Here is a 6,158-nt window from a genome sequence, read left to right on the forward strand (position 1 = left end):
CTCACGGGGGTACAAGCACACAGCACAGACCAAGCTGGAGGAGCAGGGACCATTAAAGCTTACCACCCCTCTTGCCCCGCAGGTAAGTTACTCCCAAACCAAAATGATCTAATTAGTAGGTCAAGACCGTCCCATTCCATTCTTGTGGTTGCGCGGTTGTCCCAGGTTGTCGCTCTATGAACCGGTCCTTATGGAGAGTGGCCAACCCAGCACTAAGCATCGTGCTGGCCCCCTAAACCATGTTTCTAACAAAAATATATTTTAAGGGGACGTGAGCCACTCAAGCACCCAGCACAGAGGGCCACTCTCAGAATTAGGTTGCATAAAACCATTAATCAAATTTAATTACAAAGGACCATTATATGCGAGAGCGCAACACCTAGCACAACTAACCAAAATGCAACCCAAGGTATTATATAAAGGATAGGGTGGCTAGGAAGTCCTTATAGGCATACAGAATTAAAATGCAGTATGAAATTGTATTTAAAAGTGATAGGATGTTCATGTTACACTTGCCTTCCTCAAAGTTCTCCTGCTGCTGCTCAAAGCGCTCTGAAGAAAGGGGCTCCTGGTACTCGTCCAAAGGCTCAGCGTCTACTCATGATCGCAACGCCAAAACATGGTCCAGCACATACACATACATGCAAACAAAGATAAAAGATAAGAAATAGTACAACATTACATAAAAACAGCACCCAGAACTAGGATAGAACTGTTCTACGCATTACAACGATTGCGTGAGCGTGAAAACCAACTAAAACGGAGCTAAGACGCGAAAGCTAGAGCTAAAACAAGGTCCAGGGACTTTTCTGCGAGAAAACAGAAATTTCAGGGGGGTTCTGAGCAAAAACCGGGGACCTAAACCTAGTTAAAGGTTAGACACAGGGTCTAACATGCAAAACTACCGGCGCTGGACTGCGGGTTCGATTTCCAAAGAGCTCAAGGGTCTAAACAAATAAAACAAGACCTAACTGGAATTACTTTTGAACTAGAGGTGGACTGCGGGTTGATTTCTAAGAACTCCAGGGACTCTTTAGCAAAAGCGCGAGCGGTGACCGGTATCTTGGGTCGTAGGCCGTCGGATCTGCATCCAACGATCCGGACCCTTACTCATTCTAGATTTAATCCCGCGCGTTGAACACGGATCGGGCAGCTCACGAGGTTTGGGCGCGCGGGGCGGCGGCGCTTGGTCGCCGGCGACCTAACTCCGTGGCGGCGCGGCTCGGGGCTCACCGGAGTTCATCACATTCGATGCTTCGGGGGTCAAATCACCCGGGTTTTGGGTCCGGGAGCTTCATCACGCCATGTGTGATTCACCTGAGCACTACACCAGGCTTGGAAATGCCCTGGAACACGGATGCAACGGCGGTGGCGGCACTGCGCAGCGGCGCTCGTCGGCATGCAGCGTTCCGGCTGCAGGAACGACCTACGGTCCACTGGAACTAGCGCAACAGGACCAGGGAGGTAACGCGGTGCTCACCGAGGGCTCGGGTCGGGCGGAGCTGCCGCGTGGGGTGGCCGGCGACGAGGGCGGGCGGCTACACACAGACGGCACCGGGGAAGAAGGTCGCTGAGGGGCGGCTCAAAGCTTCTGGCTCCACGGTCCTGCTCGGGGAGGTCCTGCAAAGCTAGTGGAGAGGTCAGCGTGGCTTGAGGGGCACTGGTGGCAAGCAATTGCTCGGAGGTGGGGCTCACCGGCTACGATGGTTCGGGGCCAAATCCGGCGAGCGCAAGGGCGGAGGCCGCGAACAGGGGCTCGGGGGTTGACCCTGTACTTGGGGCGGAGCTCCTGCAGTGGTCCCGGGCGGCGGGGATGCAGTGGAACGACCAGCCCACGGCGGAGCCGAAGCTCGGTGCGGCGGAGCGGATCGTGGCGGCGGCACTATGGTTCGCCGGCAGGCGCTTCGGTGGGTTACGGTCCAGAGGCGTGCGCGGGGCCAATTAAGGGCCGGAGCGGGATCTGGGCGTGCGTGCCCTGGCTGGCGCGGAAATCATGGCGGTGACCTAGGCGTGCGGAGGAGGCGGATCGCGCACAACGGCCTCGCGCGATATTGGCTCGGGTGGTGGGACTTCTAGAGAGAAGGGGAAGGCTCGGGCACTGGCCGGGGTGCGGGCTCGGGCCGAGTGCAGCGCGGTGGAGCGGTCCCAGGTGCAGAGGCGCGGCCGGGCGGAGCGGTCAGCAGAGCAGAGAGCAGCGTGAGGAGGAAGGGGAAAGAGCTGACGGGCGGGCCCGGGGCGTCAGCGGGCGAGGTGGAGTGGAGAGTGAGCGAGCTGGGCCTCAGCGCAGGTGGGCCGAGCTGGCGTGCGCGAGGGGAAGAAAAAGAAGAGAGTGGGCCGCAGGGAGAGGGGGCCGGGTGAGCGGGAAAGGAAGAGAGAGGGGGAGTGGGCCTGTGCGGGGGAAAGGGCCGGTCCAAGGGGGAGAGGGGAGGCAGGTCGGGCTGGGCTGGCTGACTGCCTTCTCCAAATTCCTTTCCTTTTTCTTTTCTACTCATTTTGAAACTCAAATCTATTTGAATTCAAATGAACTTTTGAATTCAAACCCTGTGCGCTCATTCCAATAAAACATTTGAAACTCAAATCTATTTGAATTCAAATGAACTTTTGAATTCAAACCCTGTGCGCTCATTCCAATAAAACATATGCACCAGCATGAATGCACAATCATGTTGTTCCTAAAATAAATTTTATTTCTTTGTATAACTTAATTAGTTTAAATGCAAACTAAGCACAATAAATCTTTAGAAAATTAATGGAGCCAATTTAAATCCATTATAAATCTTGGAAATTTACATTAGGGTGTTACAGTCTCTCCCGTCGGGTTCGACGCCAGCTGCTCCGTATTCTCAGGGCTATACTCAGCATGCGTGGTCGATGGGAGCTCCTTCACACGATGGTCTGTTCGGTGTGCCGGACTGGGACGGCTGGGACGGCGGCTCCGTCAATTTGTCGGAGTTGGAGGGCGGCGGCGCCGAGCCAGACATCATTGGCCCCTCCCAGACGTATGACGCTCCACCTGCACAGTCCCAGGATGACCCATTCACGCCGGCGCCTCCTCCGCCTCGTCCTCACCGTGCTCCAGATGCAGTCACGTACTCGGAGGGGCACATACGCCGACGGCCTAGGACTAGGGGGGAGGACCAAGAGAGCGCGAGGACCGGGACAGGCGGAGTAGATACTCTGATTCGGTGGACTCTGTATATTTAAACTATTTTTTGTATCATACTATTTTATTTTTAATGGCTTAATGTATCGTACTATCGTAATATTTGGATTCTACGTTGCAAAACATTATCGCTTAACCATCTTCATATGAGTTTTAAATACCGTAATCTTCTTCGTAAAATTGAACTAAATTTTTTTAAGTATACAAAAGAGTATGGCGAATAAATCTTGTATTGAAAAAAGTTTGAATTTTAAATATTTTCTAAAACATAAATTCGAACAAAAAAATAAAAAGGGCACTTCCCGCCCGTTGGCCGGGCGGGATGCCTTAGGGGCCTGGGAAAAAATTTGGTACCTCCCGCCCGTTGGATGGGCGGGAGGTTTCCGGCCCCACGCCTCCCGCCCGTTGATCGGGTGGGAGGTACCCATTTTTCAAAAATTTCCAAAACGGCACCCGTTTTTTGAATTTAATTTTTTAACCCTTTTTGCAAAAAAATTCAGCAAGCAGCCAGATCAAAGATAGGCCGGTTGCTGCTGCCCATCGTGGCATGCTTCTGCGGTCCAGCACACAGCAGGCCCAGCACGGCCCGAAGCAGGCCGTTGTTGCCAGCCCCGCTTGGTCAGTCCAGCGCCGAGCGCATGCCGGCAAAAAGCACGCTCACGGCGGAGTCAGCAGTGGGCGGGCCCACTGGGCAGCGACACAGGGCGCGGGATTGGTCACGGTGGACCCCACATGCACGATGGAAAAAACATCACGCGAAGAAAACTTCAAACAAGTCCATTGCTCCAAATGAGATGATTTTGGTTTAAAAAATGAGATGATTTTGAATCCAGAGTTTAGTTCCATGATACCCGTACTTTGGCATTTCAATTTAATACAACCTTGATTCCACATGCTTGATTATGTGAATAAACCATTATGACATTTGTTAATAATTATATGTTTGATTATAGTTTTTCATTTTTAAAAATACCCCATTTTTCTTAATATATTTTAAAAATTGGCAAGGGATCAAAAGTTAGGGGGTTCCAAAAAGTTTCATTGATAAAATAAAAATGAGGTAACCATTGTCTCCTAGATCCGATCCGGCGTCCTCTGCCGCACCCCCAACGCCCTGTCGCCACCAGAGTGGACAAGGCAACGCCGACACAAATGCTGCGATGACATCTTGATGGCCGTTGTCCGGTCGACGTCGCTCTTCCCTTGCCGCAGAACCGCAGACTCGCGATGGCTGTGCGGCTGTGACGCGGTGATCTAAATCAACTCCGGCCTCCCGTCGCTGTCGTCCACCTTCTAACATCGGTGAGCACGTCTAACCCTTCCTCCCCTGTTCATCTACCTGGAGTCGCGATTCATGAGCGCTGCGCGTGGTGCCGAGCGGTCGGCAGCGCATGGGGCGATCTTGGCCGTCGCGGCACCCGGCACTAGTGCTGGCTTTGGGGTGGGAGGCCCTGCGCTACTGTCAGGCGAGTCATGGGCTGCTCGAACTAGCGCCAGGCCACCAACGGCCAGGAGACTAGGATGTCATCAAGGACCAACTGTCCATGGAAGAAGCAAGCAAGTATGAAAATTTCCTTCCTGTTATTGGCCTTGTATAGATTCTGTTTTAGATTTTCAACATTTGATTACGTATTTGATTGATGTAAATGTTGAATCTCATAACAAAAGAAAATTTTCTAAGTATATTGCCATGTGATACTGAGGATCAGGAGAAGAAAATTTCCTAAGTAAATTGCCATGCGAGCCGGCGGCGGCGAAGTGCTGAGCAGGCGGCGGGGCGGGTATGGCGCGACGAGCGGGGCCGCGGCCGTAGCGGCATAGCGAGCAGGAAGGCCGCAACAGCCTCACATCTGTTCAAGCTCGAGTTTGTCAGGTAGCTAGGATCATTTTACTCCCTCACATCTAAAATCAAACCTATTCAATTTGGTACAGGCCTGCGCATCCCATCCCCAACTCCGCAGTAGGCGCCCAGGCTCTGGTGGCTCAAGCTCCAATCGTGGGGCCCCTTTATCCGTGCCCTTGTCGAGGAGCTGCGGCTAACCGACGATGGAGTCCCAATCCTCTTGTCAGGCTCCACTGCTCCAACCCCATCCAGGTAATGCGTTTCTACTCCTGGATTCATGCATATGCATGTTATTGCATTCTTGATCTACGTCCCCATTATGGTTTCTCATACTATATACCTATGATTTGTCTGAATTCGTTTCCTTCTTGCATAGATGGTTCATATATTTTCTTCCACGAGTGCTGCCAGTGTTTGCTTCATGTACGCTCAGATAATTCACAAAGCTAGGAAACCTACTAAAGACATTCCCGGAACAGTCACATTGTATTTTGTGATAGAAAAGGATTGTACACAACAATGTAACTAAATCAGATAAATCTATTTGGAGATTCCATTTTTTAGAAATTCCAACATATTTGATGATTGTACTATTTTTATGAGCAAACTTTTATGCCTGAGTTTGCTAGCTCGCGCAGCAGTGCGATGATTTCTGCTAATTTTAGTAGTTTCCATCACAAATATTGTCCTCTAATTAATATTTGGCAATGTGCACTTTTTAAGTTGAGGATGAAATGGAACAAGGAACAAGCAGTGAGAAGAACTTGGAAAGTTGAAGGCAACATGGATAAGGCTAAGGATATTGATTGATCCGTAACACTTTTTGCCAAGTAATATTCAGACGGTGCATTCATCAAATTTTCAAAGCCCTTCTATGTTTTAAGGCTTGATAGATCAAATAAAAATCATGTGGTTGCATAGGACTTGATAATCATTCTTTATTATCAAAAATTAAAAATTTTGGTCATACATTTCAGGACATATGATTCTTGTTTTTGCATGTAAACTAACTCATAGAACTGTACAGTAATAAGTAGATGTTCTGTAGATGTTCTCAAATGAAGGTTAATGTTGTAGATAATTTTATTACGAAAGCATTTATTTGATCCATAAAGCTTCAAGTGTCTATTTTTGTTAATCCATGCTGCAAGT

General features: G+C 50.0%; 1 long non-coding RNA gene across 2 annotated transcripts; it reads left to right on the plus strand.

The window, feature by feature from the left end:
• Positions 1-4,356: 4,356 nt before the first annotated feature.
• Positions 4,357-5,682, plus strand: LOC112903324. Of its 2 annotated transcripts, XR_003230783.1 has the most exons (4): positions 4,357-4,465; positions 4,552-4,724; positions 4,873-5,258; positions 5,383-5,682. It is a non-coding gene; the product is annotated as an uncharacterized LOC112903324 (long non-coding RNA). The 2 variants fall into 2 exon arrangements; XR_003230782.1 differs by lacking the exon at positions 4,357-4,465 and having other exon boundaries at positions 4,476-4,724.
• Positions 5,683-6,158: the final 476 nt, after the last annotated feature.

This window comes from Panicum hallii, chromosome 8 (genome assembly GCF_002211085.1).
Source record: "Panicum hallii strain FIL2 chromosome 8, PHallii_v3.1, whole genome shotgun sequence".
Lineage (NCBI taxonomy): Eukaryota > Viridiplantae > Streptophyta > Magnoliopsida > Poales > Poaceae > Panicum > Panicum hallii.